Source organism: Macaca mulatta, chromosome 4 (genome assembly GCF_049350105.2).
Source record: "Macaca mulatta isolate MMU2019108-1 chromosome 4, T2T-MMU8v2.0, whole genome shotgun sequence".
Taxonomy (NCBI): Eukaryota; Metazoa; Chordata; class Mammalia; order Primates; family Cercopithecidae; genus Macaca; species Macaca mulatta.
Window position 1 is genome coordinate 98,155,889 of NC_133409.1, and position 9,889 is coordinate 98,165,777.

General features: G+C 42.7%; 1 pseudogene across 1 annotated transcript; it reads right to left on the reverse strand.

Moving 5' to 3' along the window:
- Nucleotides 1-2,714: 2,714 nt before the first annotated feature.
- On the reverse strand, nt 2,715-8,019 carry LOC144340319 (endogenous retrovirus group K member 8 Gag polyprotein-like; annotated as a pseudogene). Its single transcript, XR_013416300.1, has one exon. The product of XR_013416300.1 is annotated as an endogenous retrovirus group K member 8 Gag polyprotein-like (transcript).
- Nucleotides 8,020-9,889: the final 1,870 nt, after the last annotated feature.

Genomic DNA, 9,889 nt, shown 5'->3' on the forward strand with positions numbered 1-9,889 from the left:
ATATTCATAAAATGTTTAGCATGGTCCCTGATCTGTTCTCAATAAATGATAATAATTACCATAATTCTGTCTTAAAACAAGAAATTCCAGCTTCTCAGACAACAACAAGGAGAGCAGCCAAAACATACACTGAAAGGTTTTAAGTGATTTTAAGAAATTCTGCCGGGCACGGTGGCTCATTCCTGTAATCCCAGCACTTTGGAAGGCCCAGGCAGGCGAATCACCTGAGGTCAGCAGTTCGAGACCAACCTGGCCAACATGGTGAAAACCCATCTCTACTAAAAATACAAATATCAGCCAGGCGTGGTGGCGGGCGCCTGTAGTTCCAGCTACTCTGGAGGCTGAGGCAGGAGAATGACTTGAACCCAGGAGGCAGAGGTTGCAGTGAGCTGAGATTGTGCCACTGCACTCCAGCCTGGATGACAGAGTGAGATTTCATCTCAAAAAAAGAAAAAATTCTAAGTTGGTTTGCAAGTTTGGAACCATGTGAGAAATAGACATAGAAATCAGACAGATGGAGATCAGAACATCAAATAGAACATGCCTTTAATGAATGGCCACAGCAGGCTTGTATGGCTTTACCTCTGACTTAAGACAAGGCCCACCACAAGCCTGTTCCTCAAGGGCAGGCCCCTTAAAACACAACAGAGAGCAGAATAGGCAGGCAGAAAAGAAGAGGCTGTGTAGAGCATGCTCAGTTTTTCCTTCCAGGGATGGAGAGAGGCCAAGAGTATAACTAACTGAAGTTCTTCCACAGGGAAAGATAAAGAGTAGAGAGAATGTTCTCACCCTACCCCATCCCCAACGAGAAAGTATTTTCTTATTGGGGTTGCTCTACAAAAAATGCCTTGACTCCCCTGTCCCGCCAAGACATCTTCCTGCCCTAGTGTTCTTCTTTACTTGTCCCTTCTTCTCCTCCATAGTATGATTCTCCAGGTTTGTTCAGGTTCAGATCAACACTCCCATATTCTGCTCCTTGAATTCTGTCCTGATGCAGTAATAACATACAAAGATACTCATTTGCAAAGACTTTAATTTTCATAGTCCTTTGCTCCTCACAGTATGTCCTCACAACATAATGAGAGTAAAAATATACCAAAAAGACAGGAAACCTGGAAAATATCGTATTCAGTCATCCAATCATTTCTGAGTACCCGATATGTGAATTTAGGGTGCTGTGAATGTGGCTGTGAACAAGACAAAATCCTGCCTTTTTCCCATGGGTCTTCCACTTCATGTGGGAGAAACAGGGAAGGCTGTCCAAAGAGGTTTATCTTCACCTGCATGGAATAAACCAAAGACCTAAGTTCCCTCCCACCTCTTCCACCAACTGCCTGTGTGACAAAGTTTCTCTAGGTCTTCATCAAATAAGGTGATAAAATTAGAAAAAGAGGCTGCTGATTCAAAGTTCTCAAAGGTTTCCCTCTTCCTTGGGTCTTTGCAAAGAGAGTCTCTTCCAGACAGTGGTGAGATCAAGTACAAACATAGCTCACTTAGCAGGTGTCCGAGGCAGACACTGCTGGGAAACAAAGGAATCCACAAGTCAGATACCACTTACTTTTATTTTAAACAGAATTCCTTCAAGCTCAGTGATCCTTTTTCTAAAGCCAAAGCGGATGGTGCAGCAAATTGAAAGAAGAAACTATAGATGCAAGGACAGAAGGAAGAAGCGAAAAATCATAATGGAAATGTCTAACTTAAATATTACTATAAAACCTTACCGGGTAGAGGAAAAACAGAAGGGGAAATACATGTTTTCAAGAAAATTAAAATTAGAAATGTTTGGTGCTTTAAGGAGTAAATTTCTCTATTCTGGAATATTAATCTGTATTCCCTCATATGCAATTTACCCAGTGAATTTAAGGTTGATTTCTTTCCCAGAAGTTGCAAGCTCAAACGCTTCATGAGTCAAACAAGTAACAAATATGTAAAGTGGCTGAGGGGGTTCAAACTCAAAACACAAAAAAACTCAAACTCAGAGCTGTTTTAAAATTATCGAGGTCAGATTTGTGACCCCATCTTTTTTTTTTTTTTTTTTTTTTTTTTTTGAGACAGTTTCGCTCTTGTTACCCAAGCTGGAGTGCAATGGCGTGATTTGGCTCACTGCAACCTCCACCTCTCGGGTTCAAGTGATTCTCCTGCCTCAGCCTCCCAAGTAGCTGGGATTTCAGGTGCATGCCACCACGCCTGGCTAATTTTTTGTATTTTTAGTACAAACGGGGTTTCACCATGTTGGCCAGGCTGGTCTCGAACTCCTGACCTCAGGTGATCTGCCCCCCCTTCGGCCTCCCAAAGTGCTGGGATTACAGGCATGAGCCACTGTGCCCAACCTTGTGACCCCTATCTTAATCAATGTTTAGGAGAGAGAAAGATACCCCCTGAACTTGACAGTAAGGTCACCCTCTGAGAGTGACCCTAGTAGGAATCAACACATAACAGATGAGATGAACCATGAATAGAAATCACCTGTCCTGTAATTGGTGTGTAAATGTATGGTTGAGAAGATCCACTCTCTCTAGTCTTAGTCAAGGTAACTAGAGTAAAGTCTCAGGAAGACAAGACTGATTGAAATTAACGAGGCAGGAAGGGAAATTGCTGGGTTGCCTTTCCTACAACCATTCCTTGAAGGGGTGGCCTGCCCCTCCACACCTGTGGGTGTTTCTCGTTAGGTGGAACGAGAGACTTGAGAAAAGAAATAAGACACAGAGACAAAGTATAGAGAAAAGCGGGGGCCCAGGGGACCGGCGCTCAGCTTACAGAGGACCCACGCCGGCACCGGCCTCTGAGTTCCCTTAGTATTTATAGATAATTATCTTTACCATCTTAAGGATAAGGGAGTGGCAGGACAATAGGATCATTTTTAGGGAGGAAATTAGCAGTAAGACATAAGAACAAGGATCTGTGACATGAATAAGTTTAAAGGTAAATCCTGTGCCTTGAGATAAACCTTTTAGCAACATTGTTTCATCCTATCACATGGGGATAAACCTTGGACAATACCTAGCTTTTCTAGGAACAAAGTCACACCCTGCACGCCCAAAATCCATTAAACCTTGAGTTACCACAGCACATGTCTCTTGCAAGGACAAGGTTGGGGGTAGGGTCACAGATTAACAGCATCTCAAATACAGAACAAAATGGAGTCTCTTATGTCTACTTCTTTCTATATAGACACAGTAACAGGCTGATCTCTTTCTTTTCCCCACATTTCCCCCTTTTCTTTTCAACAAAACCACCATTGTCATCATGACATCGAGATTACATCCTTCACAAAGTAACAGAATATCACAAAGCAAGTGGAGGCAGGATGAGATCACAGGATGGTGTTAAAATTAAAATTTTTGGGCATGCATAGTCATGGATAACATCTTATCAGAAAACAGGGTTTGAGAGCAGACAACCTGTCTGACCAAAATTTATTAGGTGGGAATTTCCTCGTCCTAATAAGCCTGGGAGCGCTACAGGAGGCCGGGGCTTATTTCATCCCTTCGGCTTCAACCGTAAAAGGCGGCACGCCTCCAAGGGGGTCGTTTATAGGCCTACCCTCAGAGCGCATTCTCTTTCTCAGGGGTGTTCCTTGCTGAGAAAAAGAATTCAGCGATATTTCTCCTATTTGCATAATGAAAAGAGAAGAAATATGGCTCTGTTCCGTCCGGCTCACCGGCGGCCAGTTCAAGGTTGCCTCCCTTGTTCCCTGAACATTGCTGTTATCTTATTCTTTTTCCAAGATGCCCAGATTTCATATTGTTCAAACACACATGCTCCACAAACAATTTGTGCAGTTAAGGCAATCATCACAAGGTCCTGAGGTGACATATATCCTCCTCAGTTTACAAAGAAGATGATAGAATTAAAAGATTAAAGACATAAGAAATTACAAAAGTATTAATTTTGGAGAACTAATAAATGTCCATGAAATCTTCACATTTTATGTTTTTCTGCCGTGGCTTCAGCCAGTCCCTGCATTCAAGGTCCCTGACTTCCCGCAATGTTCTCCCTCCCTTTTCCTCTATATAAATGTGCCATGGTGATGAAGGCTTGTTCGTTAGTCAATGGTGCTCGATTGCGGTGTTTCCGTCTCCGTGGAGGCGCTTTTCTTTGCATCTCCGATGGGTTCATTGTAGAACTTCAAATGTTTAGTGGGTATCCAAACAGGAAGCTGATTTTCTCCTGGTGAAACACAAGCAAAACCTCTTCCCCAGGTTATCACCTTCCCTATTTCCCATGTCTTATTTTTGTTGTTTTTCCACCAAATCAGTTTTCCTTCATGTGGACTGTTCTTTTTACCAGTAAGATGTTGTTCTGCAGAAGTAGTAGTCTGATTTCTATAAATGTTTAAAAAATTTAAAGTATAGAGTGCTAGATTAAGCTGCATCTGAGGAGTGGTACACTCCTTACTGTCTCCCCCTTTTTTTTGTTTAACTAACTGAGTTTTGAGTGTTCTATTAGTTCTTTCAACTATGGCCTGTCCTTGGGAATTATAAGGAATTCCTGTTGTATGTGTAATATTCCACTGATTTAAGAATTTTTGGAAAGCTTTACTACAATAACCTGGTCCATTGTCAGTTTTAATTTTTTCTGGAACTCCCATTACAGCAAAACAAGATAATAAATGTTTTTTAACATGGGAAGTACTTTCTTGATTATCTGGTCCTAAACAATGTAAAATCATTGTACTTTCGTACACTTCTGAAGCTGTGCCTGCGCCGACAAGTCTTGTAACAGCCTTTTGTTTAGGCCAATTTTTTGGCCACTGATTTAAAGCAATGACAGAGACATCTGCTCCAGTGTCTACCAACCCTTCAAACTGTTTTCCTTGAATGATGGCCTTACACACAGGTCTGCTCTCAGAGACCAGACTTGCCCAATATGCAGCCTTTCCTGTCGGATCAGTGCTTCCGAACCCTCCTGTTCTTTTTATCTCACTGTTTCCAACTTTAATATAAGGTAGGAGTAATAATTGAGCAATCCTGTCTCCTGGACTGGCACTCCAAGGAATTGAGGAACTAATAACCAATTGAATTTCGCCTTTAAAGTCTGAATCAACCACACCAGTATGAATTTGAACTCCTTTTAGATTTAAACTTGATCTTCCTAAGATTAGTCCTACAGTCCCCTCAGGCAATGGGCCATATACCCCTGTGGGGATTTTTTGTGGAGGCTCCCCTGGAAGCAGAGAGACTGCTTGTATGGTGCATAAATCTACTGCTGCACTGCCGTTTGTGGCGGGGGATAATTGCTGTATTGTGATAACTGGCTTATTCCCTGAGACACTTGTGGCAGTGGGGGTTGTTGTTCCTGAAAACCCTGAGGAACAAAGGGCTGAATTTGGAATGCCCCAGTTTGTTGCGGGGCCTGAGGCTGGCCCCTCCTCTCGTTTCCCGACAGTGGTTGCCCATTTTTATCAAATTTAGAACGACATTGATTACCCCAATGTTTTCCCTTTTTACATCTTGGACATAGGCCAGGTGGCTCTTTACCTGTTGTTGTAGTAGCTTGAGTAGATACATTTTGTTTATTTGAGACTAGGCAATTCTTTTTTTGATGACCAATTTGACCACAATTATAACATCTTCCCCCAAATGTTCTAACCTGTCCTCCTAAAGCGACTCCTGTGATTGCTTGAGCCATAAGCATAGCTTTATGCATAGCTCCTCCAATTCCATCGCAGGCTTTAACGTACTCTGAGATTACATCTGATCCTGCGGGAACCTTTCCTTTTAATGGCTTAATGGCTGATTGACAATCAGGATTGGCGTTTTCATATGCCATCAATTCCACTATGACCTTACGGGCATTCTCATCGGTAATTGACTTTTGAGCAGCATCTTGAAGTCTTGCTACAAAATCAGGGTAGGGCTCTTTAGAGCCTTGTCTTATTGTATTAAAGGAGGGGCAGGCGGTTCCTGGGTCTTGGATTTTCTCCCAGGCCCTAAGGCAGATAGCCCTGATTTGCTCAATGGCCTCATTTGGCATTATTACTTGTTGGTCAACAGTGCTCCAATTTTGACCTATTCCTAATAGTTGATCTGCATCTATGTCAATTGGAGGATTGGCAGTCCTATTTTTTCGGACCTGTACTTGTGCCCCATCAATCCACCAAGTCTTAAATTGTAAAAACTGAGAGGGTGAGAGTGAGGATTTTGCCAGAATCTCCCAATCATAAGGAATGAGTCTATGTCCATGAGCAATGGAATCTAATAATGTTCTCATGTAAGGAGAGTTGGGTCCATACTGTTTTACTCCCTCTTTCATTTCTTTTAGCATTTTTATAGAAAAAGACTTATATCTGGCTTCAGCTACGGGAAGCTCTCCCTCTTGGGCCCCTTCTCCAGGTGGTCTTGCTTCTAATATTACTGGGAATTGCCACGCCTCAATATCTCCTTGTTTTCTTGCCTCATCAATAATTTTATGTAACGCACTACCCTGTGTACTAGGCAGTGCTGTAGGATTAAGTCTCATGGTGGGCGGTTGAGGATATGGTACCCTGCCCTGTGGCGCTGGAAATGTTCCTGGCTGTCCACACGGATTTTCTGGGGGCAACCGATACTGCAGTTCGGCTGGCAGCCAGTATTGATAGGCTACTGGTGGCTGGGTCTTATCTTCTACCGGCTGATATTGTGGACACTGCATTTGGAATGGCATTGCCATGACAGAAACTCTATCTTTTTCTATTTGATCTTCTTTTGGAGTTTGTACTTGTTTAACCTGCATTTGAGGTTGTAAAGTTACAGGCATTTGAGCTGCTGGAAGAGCAGTTGGCCATCGTGGTTTAGACTCTGATGGCTCTGCTAATTCTGGATTTTTTTCTTCTAATTTTAACGTTTCAGGATATACTACCTCCTGTAATTGATTATTGTCAACATTTTGCGTTGACCGAGCCATAGCCGGCTCTGATACACATTCACAGTGTGAACTTTCCTTTCCTTTCCGGGATTCTATCCCTGCCTCTTTTTCACAATCTACTGCACAGCTTTTAGGGACATCAGAAATTGGAACGCTATCTTCTTCTGTTTGAAATGGTTCTAAAGCTACTTTAATAATGACCCAATCATTCCATACTGTGAGCGGAATGATTTTACCTTCCCTGCTTGCTTGTTTTAATTCTTTGCCAATTTTTTCCCAGTCTTTTAGATCTAAAGTTCCCTGTTCTGGAAACCATGGACAAAACTGCTCTATTGTTTGAAACAGCGTAATTAGATTTTTGGTAGAGACTTTAACTCCCCCTCTTTTTAAGAGAATTTTAATAAAGCTGCGATAAGAGGCATATTTACTCTTAGTTTGCCCCATTGTTACCCTAGGTTCTTCCGAGCGCACAAGCTTACCGCAAGGCTGACTGTAGACGTACTCGGGAGTCTCTCGTCGACTTGTCCTCAATGACCACGCTCCAGCGTACCTTCACCTTAGAGAAAAGCCCCACGTTGGGCGCCAGATGAAGGGGTGGCCTGCCCCTCCACACCTGTGGGTGTTTCTCGTTAGGTGGAACGAGAGACTTGAGAAAAGAAATAAGACACAGAGACAAAGTATAGAGAAAAGCGGGGGCCCAGGGGACCGGCGCTCAGCTTACAGAGGACCCACGCCGGCACCGGCCTCTGAGTTCCCTTAGTATTTATAGATAATTATCTTTACCATCTTAAGGATAAGGGAGTGGCAGGACAATAGGATCATTTTTAGGGAGGAAATTAGCAGTAAGACATAAGAACAAGGATCTGTGACATGAATAAGTTTAAAGGTAAATCCTGTGCCTTGAGATAAACCTTTTAGCAACATTGTTTCATCCTATCACATGGGGATAAACCTTGGACAATACCTAGCTTTTCTAGGAACAAAGTCACACCCTGCACGCCCAAAATCCATTAAACCTTGAGTTACCACAGCACATGTCTCTTGCAAGGACAAGGTTGGGGGTAGGGTCACAGATTAACAGCATCTCAAATACAGAACAAAATGGAGTCTCTTATGTCTACTTCTTTCTATATAGACACAGTAACAGGCTGATCTCTTTCTTTTCCCCACATTCCTTTCCTCTTCTTCACCGAACCTGCCTCCTATAAGAGGCTGTGAAAATGTTAGATACTGCCATTCACAGCCTCTCTTGCAGCTAAGAGTAAAAAGGTGATACTGTTCTAGCCAAGAAAACATGAGGGGAAATCTGCAGAGCACCATCTGGAAAATGTATTCTCTGTGATAATAATAACCACAAGAAGAAAGTTTATCCCTTTGCCATGCACAGAGATTAAGGGGGAAATGGAGACTCTTCAAAGAAAGCACAGGCAAAAACCACATAATCTGAACTTCAAAAGGGTTATTACAAATCTATGTTTACTCTTGGAGAATGCCTTATAGATCAAAGGTTGTATCTAACTCGGTAAACACTCCAAATCAAACACTACAGAAAATTAAAAAATCATGAAACCAGGTTTGGAAAAAATAAAAATTCCAACAGAAAACTATCACACTCACTCAGAAAAGAGTTGACAGTGAAGAGTTTGCTCTGGGACACTGAAGATCCCCAGAGAGGCCTAGAATCTTTATGGAGATGCTCCAGCTGAATTAGATATCCTGTTTACAGCAAATATTATGATGGATTTTGCAACTGCAGTTGATTATCTTTGTCAAAGTATTAGGTCAAAGCAAAATATAGTAAAATTTTAACCACTTCTTCAGCTTTCTCCACATGAAAAAGGAACAGCAAGAGACCATTCCAACGTAAGAGTCACCTGTTATTTGCCACTTCAGATCCTCTTAGCCTTACCTTTCTCTGTGGCCTCTGACCTCTTGTTCCAGCTCAGCCCATATTGTGGCAGCCAACTCTGTAAATTTCAACCAACTTCACTCAGTGTGTGCCAATAGCACCTCATTTCATGCACACCTCCGACATCCTGTCCTGCAGCTTTCCAGCTGATGCTGGGTATGAGACCCCATGGAACAAACAGTGTCTGCATACGTACATTCAGGGAGTGCAGGGGGATTAACACCCGCTGGAAAGATTCTTTGACCAAAGGGAAACAGGAGCCAACAAATAATTCTCCCTTTAACACATCGGAGGACTGTCCTGCAATTATATATATCCTTTTCAATAACATTTCCCCAAGATCAAGGGATCAGTTGCTCTTAACAGCCATCCTCCAATTGCATTTCCCTCCTTCCCTGCCTCACTCTACTTTTCTCTTATTCCTGATTCCTACTAGGGAATTGCACTCCCTAATAAAGTTGTAGCACATAAGCCTTCGCCTCAGGCACTGCTTTCTAAGCAACAAAAGCTCAGAATGTATTCGTTTTCTTATTAGTGTATAACAAATTACCACAAACTTTGTTGCAGAAAACAATCCCTGTTTATTAGTCAGGTCACAATTCTGTAGGTCAGTCTACCCCAGTGCAGTTGGGTTTATAGCTCAGGTTTACACAAGACTGAAATCAAGGTGTAGGCTGAGTTGTGTTCTCATCAGGAGTTCAGAATCCTCTTCCAAGCTCACCTGGTTTGCGCAGAATTCAATTCCTTGCAGTTGTAGGGCAGAGGTTCCCATTTCCTTGCTGGCTATCAGCTGGGGCCTGTTCTGAGCTCCCAGAGGCTACCTGCATTCTTTATCACAGGACCCCCTCATCTTCACAGCCAGCAATGGCACACTGAATCATTCTTATGCTTCAAATCTCTCCTATCCCAGCCAGGCACGGTGGCTCATGCCGATTATCCCAGCACTTTGGGAGGCCAAAGTGGGTGGATCACCTGAGGTCAGGAGTTTGAGACCAGTCTGGCCAACATGGTGAAACTGTCTCTACCAAAGAAAAAATAAATAAATAAATAAATCATACAAAAAATTAGCCGTGCATGGTGGCAGATGCCTGTAATCCCAGCTACCCAGGAGACGGAGGCAGGAGAATCACTTGA